Source organism: Hyperolius riggenbachi, chromosome 8 (assembly GCF_040937935.1).
Source record: "Hyperolius riggenbachi isolate aHypRig1 chromosome 8, aHypRig1.pri, whole genome shotgun sequence".
NCBI classification, from domain to species: domain Eukaryota; kingdom Metazoa; phylum Chordata; class Amphibia; order Anura; family Hyperoliidae; genus Hyperolius; species Hyperolius riggenbachi.
Genome location: NC_090653.1, coordinates 234,372,727 through 234,385,929, shown reverse-complemented (window position 1 = coordinate 234,385,929; position 13,203 = coordinate 234,372,727). Strand labels below are relative to the sequence as shown.

The 13,203-nt window shown below is 45.0% G+C and overlaps 1 protein-coding gene across 7 annotated transcripts in view; it reads right to left on the bottom strand.

Annotated features, from left to right (window-relative positions):
• DUSP9 (dual specificity phosphatase 9) overlaps window positions 1-13,203 on the bottom strand; it is a 264,483-nt gene that overhangs the window by 43,959 nt on the left and 207,321 nt on the right. The window lies entirely within an intron of this gene.

Below are 13,203 nucleotides of genomic sequence, written 5' to 3'. Positions count from 1 at the left end.
ACTATGGTCATCAAAATCATCCTGTTCAGCTTCGCTTGCCTCAGACACCTCTAAAACTGCACCAACAGCAGGTACTTCATCATCCCCCTCCACACACGTTACGTTTTATTATTATGATGATGACGATGATATGGATTGCACGTATGTTCCCAATAGAGGAGATGAACAGGGGGACAGTTCAGAGGGGGAGTCAGAGAGGAGTAGGATGAGACGAGTTCCTGAAAGAAGCAGGGGGAGCTCGTCGTCAGAAACAGCTTGTGGCAGTGTCCGGCGCCATGTATCGCCACCTATGTACAGCCAGCCAACATGCCCTTCAACGTCAGCTGGTGATGCCACCATAGTGCCATCACCCCAGGGGGGCTCAGCGGTTTAGAAATGTTTTAATGTGTCTGCCTCAGATCGGAGCAATGCCATCTGTACTCTCTCCCTCCAAAAATTAAGCCGTGGAAAGGCCAAAACCCACGTAGGGACAAGTGCCTTACGAAGGCACATTGAGAAAAGGCACATACTGCAATGGGAAGAGCACTAGAGGAAAAGCAGCGCACAAAAGAAAAGCCACCCTCCTTTTCTTCTTCCTACTTCAGGTGCATCATCTTCAGCCTCTTTGTCCCTTGCACTTTCACAATCACAGCCACCCTCCACTCTCACCCTCCTCTCACCTTGAGTGGTTCCTGCTCCTCTGCCCACAGCAGCAGTAAGGTGTGCATGAGGGAAATCTTTGAGTGGACAGCTGGCTTGGTGGAACTGTTAGCTCGCCAGCTGTTACCATACCAGCTGGTGGACTCTGAGGCCTTCCGTAAATTTGTGGCCATTGGGACACGGCAGTGGAAGATGCCAGGCCGCAATTATTTCTCTAAAAAGGCAATACCCAAACTGTACCATGAAGTTGAGAGGCAAGTGGTGTCATCTCTGGCACACAGCGTTGGGTCAAGGGTCCACCTGACCACGGATGCCTGGTCTGCCAAGCACGGTCAGGGCAGGTACATTACTTACACAGCACATTGGGTCAACCTGGTGACCGATGGCAAGAAGAGAGTACGTGGCTGTGCAGGCAGGCCTCCTGCCACCTCCTCTCCTCCTGCTACATCCTCTTCGCTGTTGTCTTCCTCCTCCTCCTTGGCTGAGTGGCAGTTTAACTCTACTGGTGCTGCGATCTCCTCTCCAGCTACACAGCCCCAGCTCCCCAGGGCTTATGCTGCATGCCAGGTACGACGGTGTCACGCCATCTTAGACATGTCTTGCCTCAAAGCGGAGAGTCACACTGGACCAGCTCTTCTGGCTGCTCTTAACAAACAGGTGGATCAGTGGCTGACCCCGCAGCAGCTGGAGATCGGTAACGTGGTGTGTGACAACGGCAGCAATCTCATTTCTGCTTTGAATTTGGGAAAGCTGACACATGTACCCTGCATGGCACATGTGCTAAATCTAATCATTCAAAGAGTTGTGTCAAAGTACCCAGGCTTAGAGGACGTCCTGAAGCAGGCCAGGAAGTTGTGTGGGCATTTCAGGCGGTCTTACACGGCCATGGCGCGCTTTGCGGACATTCAGCGAAGAAACAACTTGCCGGTGAGACGCTTGATATGTGATAGCCCGACTCGCTGGAATTCGACCCTGGTCATGTTCTCTCGCCTGCTAGAACAGGAGAAAGCCGTCACCCAGTACCTGTACAATTACAGTAAAAGGACACAATCTGGGGAGATGGGGATGTTCTGGCCCAACAACTGGACACTGATGCGAAATGCATGCAGGATCATGCGGCCGTTTGAGGAGGTGACCAACCTGGTGAGTCACAGTGAAGGCCCCATCAGCGACTTGATCCCGTACGCTTACTTCCTGGAGCGTGCCGTGCGTAGAGTGGTGGATCAAGCTGTGGAGGAGCGTGAACAGGAACAGTTACGGGAGGAACAGTTGTGGGAGCAATTTACATCAGAACATTGAAGTCTATTGTGGTTTGCGAAAGTTCGCATGAACGGAACTTTCGCGGAAGTTCGCGAACCGAAAATCGGAGGTTCGGGCCATTACTACCCGCAGTACAGGTACTCGAGTAGCGTGACCATTGCTACAGTAATGCTAGTTAGTAACACGCGTAACTGTAGCAGTACTTGAGTGCCGCGAGTCGTGTTAATAGCGTAACTTATGGTACTGCAGGCAGAAGTACAGGTAATATTGCTGTGTGCTGTCTGTACATGGCACTATTACCTCAGGTATGTGCATCAACCCTGTTGAGAGGTCCCCATACTAACCATGTCTAACGGCGCATACAATGATCTGTGTTTTAAGATGAGATCTCTTAAAATTTAGCTCTACCTCCCTCCTTTGCACTAATACAGGGCACATTGTCATGTGGCAGCAAGGGCTCGGCTAGGAGCATTCTCACATAGGGGTAGCAGGCAGGGTGAAATGACACTAAAAGAGTGGGCACTTCTGCATCATCAGCAATGTGAAGACAAACGGGCATAGCCAAGAAGAAAGGATTTAGGGCAAGTAAGTGTTTTTAATGTAAACACTGCCTCTCTCCAGTATCAGTGCCCAATTGTAAACATCAGGGTGACAAGGCATCAGTAATGCACTATACTGGCCAATTCTTATATATGTATTCCACAGCTCCAAATTGTCCTATTTGGAGGGACAGTCCCTCTTTGGGAACCCAATCTCTCTGTCCCTCTTTCGTCCTCATTTGTCCCTGTTTCAGAACTCATGTACAGATCTATGTAAATATATGTATTTTATCTACTGAAAAATGTGTTTAATTGACTTTTAACGCAACATATTTCTTATTTTCAAGTGTTAATACGAAGGGAAATGAATCAAGATAGAAAGAACCAGTGTGGTTTGAATTATAAAACAACATATTTTTCTTATGGTATGCGTGACTAGGGGTGTGGTGGGGCGTGGTTAAAGGTGTGGCAGGAGGGTGGCTTAATTGATCGACAGTGGCTCTCTGGGGACCGCCTAACGCCAAATAGCGTCATCTTGTTCCTCTCGAGGTTAGCAGGGAACAAGCTCTCGCTCAATCACATGTTCCCTGCACTACGCAGAGGGGGGGCGCCGCGATCAGCTTGTCAGCCACAATTGGAGCTGGCAGGCTGAAAAAAAAAATAAAAAAAAAATATATATATGTGTACAGCGCTGCGATCTAGAGCACCGCTGTACAGAGGAGATCCCTGTCATTTAACCGTCTCTCCCAACGGCTCACAATCTAATCCCCATCATAGGCTGATGTCTATGTAAGAGTAGTGTAGTGTAGTGTATGTAGGCGAACCAAGCTAATTTGGGGGTGGGGGGAGGGTTAATTAAAAGAAATAGGCATTAAAAAAATAATAATAATAATTCTTATTAACCTCCTTGTCGGTCTAAAAAATCCGGCAAGGAGGCAGCGCCGCACTTTTTTTTTTTTTTTTTTTAAATCATGTAGCGAGCCCAGGGCTCGCTACATGATAGCCGCTGAGCGGCGGCATCCCCCTACCTACTCCGATCGCCTTCGGCGATCAGAGTATGCAAGAAATCCCGTTGAGAACGGGATTTCTTGCAGGGCTTCCCCGGTCGCCATGGCGACCGGGCGGGATGACGTCACCGACGTCATGGACGTCGTGACGTCAGAGGGAACCCCGATCCGCCCCTTAGCGCTGCCTGGCACTGATTGTCCAGGCTGCGCAGGGGTCTGGGGCGGGGGGGGGGGGCGGCTCGGCGCGGCGGGTAGCGGCGAATCGGCGGCGAGCGGCGGCGATCGCAAGTTACAAGCAGCTAGCAAAGTGCTAGCTGCTTGTAACAAAAAAAAATTATGCAAATCGGCCCAGCGGGGCCTGAGAAATCCTCCTGCGCAGGTTACCCCGAACTGTGTTCGGGATAACCGGCAAGGAGGTTAATTAAAAAAAAAAATCAGAGCAGCAATCAGGGACCACCAAAACAAGCTCTATTACTGGGAAGAAAAGGAGCTAAGATTAATTTGGGTGCTAAGCTGTATGGCCGTGCAGTAAACCGTTAACGCCGCGCAGTGCTGAATTGTAAAAAATGGCCTGGTCACTAGGGGGGTATAAACCGCTAGTCCTCAAGAGGTTAAGTGTCCCTCTTTCTTATCTTAAAAAGTTGAGAGGTATGTGTATTTATATATTCTAAATCCACTCATTCTTTAATGAATAAGGTCGGCTTTTACCGCCAAGCGTCCGGAACTCATCGGTTAAAACGTTTCCATTAGAGTGAATGGAAGTGTTTAGCATCGCACGGTTACCGTCGACTGCACAAACGCGGCGTTCTGATCACGATTTTTCCAGTAATTTCAGGCGACCCTGGACACCTCATACGGCTTCTAGGGTCGATTCACCGCCCCGTCTTCATGTCCTCTTGCGGGGGTGAAAACCGCCGGACACCCACAATCGCTGCAGAAAAGCCCCCGAACAAGATGCAGCAAGACCAGATGAGAGGAGAAGCTAGAAGCCATCCGTCTGAGCCGGCCCTTAGGCTCTGTATTTGAGGGCAGGTATTGTTCTCCATCTGCACAGACTGCATGTCACACGACTGCAGGGCTGTCCCAGCTCAGGAACAAGTTCTTCCAAAACTCACATTAGGCATTTTCTTTTTTTTCTTTACACTGAGCTGGGAAACCACTACTAACGATCGGCCATCATCAGCTCCCTCCCTCTCCCTGCAGTATAATACTTCAAATATCTACTTCTGCATAAAATGCTTTTATTGATTAGAGACGTCTACGAGAAAAATAAATGACCCAGCGTGACCGTCATTGTGAAATCGCTTCAACTAAAATCATTTCCATTCGTTTTTTGTAAATATACTACCTAACAAACTGGAAATAAACTGCACAATTTCTTGAATCTGATTAACACATGACTTATATTGTGGGATTATTTAGCTTTTATTGACCTCTTGCTGTAATACCGTCTATTTTATGGCATTCAGGATAGACTGCATATCTCATTAGATAGTGAGAGCATCATGCGGCCCTCCAGTACATACCGTGCAACCTTTTTTTTTTTACAATATTTAATTATAGATTGTTTAGTCAGTGTTTGCTCATTATACAGGAAAATTAATACTTACCTATCGGAAATTTTCCTTTCCTGGTGCATTTCCATGGCAGCATACTATGGGTAGTGGCCCCGCCCCTGAACCCTATTGGACACCATAACTATAAATTTGTTGAGAGTATCACCCACCAGTATTCTAGTAACTATAGTCCTCCCCGTTTTGAGGGTGGGTTCGTATGCTGCCATGGAAATGCACCAGGAAAGGAAAATTTCCGATAGGTAAGTATTAATTTTCCTGTTTCCCTGGTGCTTCCATGGCAGCATACTATGGGATTTAACTAGCAAGAACAAACAGGGAGGGTAAAGTAACACTATTTTTTAACATTAGTAGGATCAGAAATTAATTGATTTTCCCACATTTGAAGAGCTAAGGACTGAAGGGTCAACTCTAATATTCAACAAAAGTATATGTCGAAGACCATGCAGCTTTAAAGATTGTGGCTGTAGACACACCGGCAAGAAATGCTCACGATGAAGTTATACTTCTGGTTAAGTGAGCTAATGTCTGGCCAGGTAGACCTTAGCCTTACACACAGCAGGTGAATTCCCGAATCCAAGCCGTTAACATCCTATAAGGGGTTTCTTAACCTTTCCTGTAACCAGAAGAAACTAACAGGAGATGGGTTGACTGTCTGAAAGATTCTGTGATCTGCAGATATCTTTTAAAAGAGCATGACACATCCAGAGGATGTATTAGAGGCAGATTGGATTTTACCCTTTTTTCTTTGACAAAGACAATCATTATCTAGGTAGAGCACTGATACCACTTTGGGTAAAAAAGTTCATCACTGGTGTTAGGCTAGCTTGATCATGATAAAAGATTAGATCTTCACAACCTAGAGCATGCAATTCTGACATTCTTCTAGCAGATATTATTGACATGAGACAGCCTTCCATAGGATAAAACGGAGGAAAAACTAAGTTAATCCAACAGCAACATTAAATCCCATTTGGGATATACATTTCTTCTAGGAGGTTTCATTTTAAGAGCTGCCTTTAAGAATTGCTGCAATGGATTTAAGGCCCACTTGTCTCCAGTTTTTTTAAAATGAGAACAGTGCCGTCACCTGGACCTTCAAGGTATTGTAGCTAAAACCAAGGACAAATCCCACCTGAAGAAAGTTTAAAGTATTATTTACTGATGGGGAGAATGGATCAAAATTGTCTCCAGAAACAAAGTCTTGAAACCGGTTCCAGACTTTCTGGCATACCACATTTGTTCATACTTTACTTGCTGTCTTGGAACATCCCAACTTAGTTAACCTCTCCCCTTAAATATACAGGCTACCAGACAAAATTTGTGAGGTGCTGATTGAAATAACCATGGCTCAGACAACAGTTTCGTACAGACCGAGAGAAACATTTGCTCCGTCTGAGATAATTGGAGAGGAAGAAGTGGAAACCACAGTCTGTACAGCCAGTATAGAATTATTGAAAGAAGTTTTGATTTCTCCTTCTTAAATTTCTTCAGAAACCGAAAGACTATTGGTACTGGAGAAAAATAGTACCGAACAGGAGGCGGCCAAGACTGGGATAGAGCATGTATTCCCACTGCTGCTTGACAATAAATTCGGGAGAAAAATTGTGGTATAATTGACTGTTGTGTTGCACTCGGTTTTCCCTACTAGAAGATGTGCAAAAGCTTTTAAAGGCTAAACAGGCGGATCTTAATTCCAAAGGATTTGAATTGTTTGTTAAGGGGTGACATGGCCATCTGGACTGAACCACCTGGTCTTGGCACCATGCACCCCCTCCCAATAGACCAGCATCCCTGAAACATAAGTCAATTGAGACAGAATCAGAATCCATTGAGTAAATAATCCTGATTGCAACACCAGATAAGAGAATTCTTCATTGATGTGAGAAATCACCATTTTCTGTTGTAGAGACACTCTGCCCCACTAATATAAGAAAGGGAGTTCAAAAATGCATCATGTGCCAGTGTGGCCACTTCATCATTATTGTAGCTGCTAACATTCCCAAGACTTGAAGACACTTCCTTGCTGAAAGATGAATGTCTTTAATTGCAAACCAAACAAACTGTTGATACTAAGGATGTGTGGGAATACATACATATCTTTTAAGTTTATTGGAACTAGAAAATAGTTTTATTGGACTGTCAGGATAATGGATTGAAGAGATTCAATCTTGTATTTTGGAAGCAGTGTGTACTTGTTTAAAATATCCCAGATCTAAGACAGGTTGCCAAACTTCTGTTTTCTTGCCAAACAACAGAGGATAGTACATCCCTTTGACTCTCTGTGAGCAAGGTACCTCCAGTACTGCATCTTGCACTATTAATTGGCATATTGAAGACGACAGACTTCTCTCTCCGGGTAGGCATAAACATATCTTGCAGAGTGATTTAAATCTCCACCAATAACCGTCAGAGATGGCTTGAAACCCGCCTCCAGAAGTGTGGATGGATGGAGGGCCCAGAAGGACTTTCCTTGGGTTTGTCGATTAGCTGGAGCAATCTTGATTGCCCTAGAGAGGGCTGACTGAGAAATTTGCAAATTTTTTTTTTTTTTTTTTTTTATTCTTATCTGGTTTATAGGAACAAAAATTCCTGAATCTTTGCTGGAACGGATTTATCTGTACAAATCTTTGTTACTTGAGTCTTCTATCTTGAGGAATATCTTCAGATTTCCCTCCTGTTTATTATCGACTTTGTTCGTTTCTTCAAGAATCATCCTTATGATTTATTTCATTAAAGGAACGGCAAGACCAACCTCGGTAAGATGTGGATAATATTTACCTACATCTATGGAAGGATCTTCTGGTTCTTTCCACTGTAAAAAGGTTCTTTAGTGGAAAATACCATTACCTTCTGCTTCAGAGACAACCTCTTGAATAGATTTGACTTGGAAAGATCTGTCATTCTGTGAAGTTGACAGAACTGCAACTGGCGCTTGGGAACGCATTTCCCCTCTTACTGCTTGCTTCATAAATATGTAACAATCTAAAAAGGAGTCTTCAGATTTGTCTTCAGAATTTTCAGTACAACAATTCGCACAAGTCTTATCCGGCATCGTCATTTTTCCACACTTCCAGTAAGCTGATTTTCCTGTCGAGTGGTTGGAGATCAGTGGAGGCGGAGTATGCCGAGTCGACCTGGATCTAGAATGACGAATCAATCTTGAGGAAGGAGATCTTCTAGAATGCCCTTTATTCAGACAATGGGCCTGATTCACCAAATAGCGCCAACCGCCAGCACGGCCGCCCCCGCGCGAAACGACAACGTCCCCACGCGAAAACGATATCGATCCCGCGTGAAAATTCGCACCCGCGTGCGAAAACGCGCAAGCAACGCGAAACCGACCGCGCCAACAGTCAGTGCCGCTGCGAACCAAGCCCAATGACTTCTGTCATCAGAATATCTTCATGAAGAGTGTGAATGCCAACGATGTCAGGAACTTTCTTGAGAACGCCAATCTTCAGTGTTATTAGGTCAAGAGGGGCTGAAATGGAATACAATTTTGCATTTGCAACACCCAATGACCCTCCTTTTTTTTTTTTTTTTTTTTTCCTAAAACATTGCCCGAGAGTCCCCTTTCTATGGGCTTCCGTCTGGTCTTTAGAGCTGCATGCCAGATTTCCAGCAGGAATAGGCTGCAAGAGTTAAATAGTAAGAAAGTTTTTTTTTTTTTTTTTGTTTGGTTTTTTTTTTTTTTTTTTTTTTTTTTTTTTTTTTTAAAGATATTATTTTAAGATACTTTTAAGAAGAGTAAATTAATCCCTTGGGAGAAAATGACTTCTCACAGGAGAAATAGCAGTGTCCCTGCAACTTTCAAATAGCAACATTAGGCTAGATACTCCTTAAACCTCCAGGAGGCTGTGAGCATGCTCAGAAGCAAGCTGCCCACAACCAAGATGGTTGCAACATTACCCAAGTATGGGCAAAGAGGAAAAAGCTATTAGCCTATATAAGGAAGTGCACACTCGCGCGCGCGTGCTATACACGCCTGCATGCTCGTGAACACTCCCCACCAATCCACACTGTCCTGCCACTGCAGAAAGCAGAGAACTGGCATTTACAAAACCATGAGACTACTCAGCCAGGAGATGAGGAAGAAAGGATGGAAGGAGATAGAAAGCAGGAAAGAAAAAGGACAGACAGGCAGGTAACTAATGCAGCCATTGCACACCTGTATGCATTTAGCACAGGAACTAATGCAGCCATAGTTCAAGTAATGCAGCCATAGTTCATCAGTATGCATCTTGCACGTGAAAGTAATGCAGCCATAGTTCATCTGTATGCATCTTGCACATGAAAGTAATGCAGCCATAGTTCATCTGTATGCATCTTGCACATGAAAGTAATGCAGCTATAGTTCATCTGTATGCATCTTGCTCATGAGAGTAATGTAGGCATAGTTGATTTGTATGCATCTTGCACATGAAAGTAATGCAGCCATAGATCATTTGTATGCATCTTGCATGAAAGTAATGCAGACATAGTTCATTTGTATGCATCTTGCACATGAAAGTAATGCAGCCATAGTTAATTTGTATGCATCTTGCACATGAAAGTAATGCAGTCATAGTTCATTTGTATGCATCTTGCACATGAAAGTAATGCAGCCATAGTTCATTTGTATGCATTTAGTACATGCAAGTACTGCAGCCATCGTTCATTAGTATGCATGTAGCACATAAAGGTAATACAGCCAAAGCTCATTAGTATGCATCTAGCATATGAAGGTAAAGCAGCCAGCGTTCAAGTCTATGCATCTAGCACATGAAAGTAATACAGCCATTGCTCACCTGCATGCTTCTAGCACATGAGGTAATGCATCCCGTGTTCATTTCTATGCATCTAGCACATGAAAGTAATACAGCCATTGCTCACCTGCATGCTTCTAGCACATGAGGTAATGCATCCCGTGTTCATTTCTATGCATCTAGCACATGAAAGTAATACAGCCATTGCTCACCTGTATGCTTCTAGTACATGAAGGTAATGCATCCCGTGTTCATTTCTATGTATGCAGCCATAGTTCATTTGTATGCATCTTGCACATGAAAGTAATGCAGCCATAGTTCATTTGTATGCATCTTGCACATGAAAGTAATGCAGCCATAGTTCATTTGTATGCATTTAGTACATGCAAGTACTGCAGCCATAGTTCATTAGTATGCATGTCGCACATGAAGATAATACAGCCAAAGCTCATTAGTATGCATCTAGCATATGAAGGTTATGCAGCCAGCGTTCATTTCTATGCATCTAGCACATGAAAGTAATACAGCCATTGCTCACCTGTATGCATTTAGCACAGGATACTGATGCAGGCATTGCTCATTCGTATGCATTTAGCACACATGTATATCTCCGGGACCAGAAGACCGGGCTCTCTGTGTAAGATACATTTAGTACTCATGCAGAGACTACCCAGGGAAAGGGATAAACCCTGGGGTAGAAAGGGGACTGAAAAAGAAAGGAAGAGAAGGAAAGAAAATAGCAATAGTGTCCAAAGGGGAGGACAAAGGAAAAAGAATACTGGTGGGTGATACTCTCAACAAATTTATAGTTATGGTGTCCAATAGGGTTCAGGGGCGGGGCCACTACCCATAGTATGCTGCCATGGAAGCACCAGGGAAAAAATCTTTCCTCTCCTTGAGGAAACGTCCTGAAATGTATCCCTGTGGTGACATCTATAGTCCTGCTAGGTGATCTGTGCGGAAGGTTCAGTTGAAAAAAGCCCCTATTTCCCACAATGCAGCGAGGTTCACACACAGCAAACTGTCAGGACCAGGGTCATGACATCACATTGTGGGAGGGGTTTCACCACAATACCAGCCATACAGACCCCCCTGATGATCTATTCGAGAAAAGGTAAAGATCTCTCATGGGAAAGGGGGTATCAGCTACTGATTGGAATGGCGTTCAATCCTGGGTTAAAGTTCCTCTTTAACCACTTAACGACCAGCTAACGCCGATAGGCGGCGCCTGGTAGTTAGTGGTATAGCATGGAAACGAGCAGCCTTTCCATGCCAGTTCACGGAGGGTGTCTCCGTAAACAGTGTGCGAGCCGCCGATCGGGGAAAAAAGGGGGAAAGTCTGATCGCCCTGGTGTAATCCTGATCGGTGCTGCGGGCTGTAGAGCCCACGCAGCACCGATCATTAGAAATGTGCCTGGTCCTTAAGTGGTTAAACCCCTCATTGAGCCCTATTTATCTTTTTAAGGAGGAACTGTAGTGAAAATATTCTAATTAATAAAATTGCTTATTGTTTACAATTTTCCTTTATAGACTATTTATTCAGTGTTTGCCAATTGTAGAATCTTTCCTCTCTCTGATTTACATTCTGAAATGTATCCCTGGTGGTGACATCCTTAGGGCTGGTTCAGACGGACGCTTGCGGAGCGTTTACCGCAAGCGTTCGGAACGTCATGGTAAACGCTCCCATTCAAGTGAATGGGAGCATTTACACCGAGCTTTTGCGCGCGTTTGCACGATCGCAGCATTCGGGTCCCGATTTTTGCGAGCGTTCGAGCTGCTCCTGGAAGCGACATGTAGCTTCCAGGGGGCGGCCAACCGCGACGGCTAATGTCCTCCTAGGGGAACAAAAAACGCGACCGCATCAGAACACGCCGCGAAGGCCACTGAAAGCCTGACCGCGCAGCCGCCGCAACGCCCCCAAACGCGACCCCACGCAGACGTCCATCTGAACCAGCCCTGTGTCCAGCCAGGTGATCTGTACGAAATGTTTGTTACTGAGAATTCTATGCACAGAGGGAGATGTTGTTTGCTTTACAGTTGGAAAAAGCTGTTATTTCCCACAATGCAGTTGTACTTCTGCATAATCAGCCTGCAGTTCTGTTAAATTTGTTTTATTGCAATGTAAAGTGTACTTTAGGACACACTTTTCAGTATTGTATAAACTGTTATTCCTATCACTCACTCCAGATACATATCATGGTGAGATAACATTCCCCACCTATCAAGTCGTTTCTTTGAAAAACTATAAACAAGCTGTGAAGCATCTGGTTGTCAGCATTGACAGATCCATCATTATTAATTACCTATCTAAAAAGACTACTGTATCAGGGGATAGATAGCTGCTCTTACAGAGCCATAGAGAAACAGACATGGACAAACCTTCAAGGTATACGCCTGCTCAGGGGCGTAACTACAGGGGACCAGCCCCAGTGACTATAGGGGGGCCCAGAGCTGTAAGGGGGCTACCAACTACTACTTAATTTACTCTGACACAGGCGTCCATCCTTCAGATCAGGTGACCACACTTGCTATGAGTTTGAAGATTTTGATGCCCACACTTGCAAGATGGGCCCCCAGGCTGATAAGGTCACCATGGGGAGGCAAGGAAAGGGGTGTAGACATGGGGAGGGGCATCAAAGGTTTTGCTGGGGGTCCCGTGATTTGTATTTACACGCCTGGGTCTGCTAAATCAAGCACATCCAACCACAAAGGTAAATGTACCAGTGTAGCAAGAATGGGTGGAGCATAGGAAGAAGGCTATGGAGTGTTAACACTGTGGGCTTGATTCACAAAGCGGTGCTAACAGTGAGCACGCTGGTGAAATGTCTCTTATCACGCCTAAACTCAGTTTAGGCGTGATAAATTAAGGCATGATAAGTTTAGGTGTGATAAGTTTAGGCGTGATAAGTTTAAGCACCAACTGGGTTAGCACCGCAGGGCACAGCTGATCAAAAGTTTTGCGCTAGCAAAGTCTGGTGCACTTTGCAGAGTTTAATGGCGCTGCTTTGCGCGCAGGACTTTGTGCGCGATCTAAACTTATCTAAACTTATCACGCCTAAACTTATCACGCCTTAACTTATCATGCCTAAACTTATCACGCCTAAACTGGCTTTTCACCAGCGTGGTGCAATGGTTATCACGCCTAAAGTCTCTAACTGGGTTAGCACCGCTTTGTGAATCAAGCCCTATGAGTGTTTTGCGGTATAACAGAATCTTTAACTGCATAGCAACATGCTGCAATGATTCCACAATTGGCGTATTCACACTGTCGCGCAGACTCAGTGGAGTATCTCATTCCATTGTAGTAATGCTTACCGAGCTGTGTAGTACTGGTCTATGTCTTATAGCAGGGGTCTCAAACTTGCGGCCCGCGGGTCATTTGCGGCCCTCGATACAATATTTTGTGGCCCTCGCCGGCAAAAGCTTCCTTATAGTT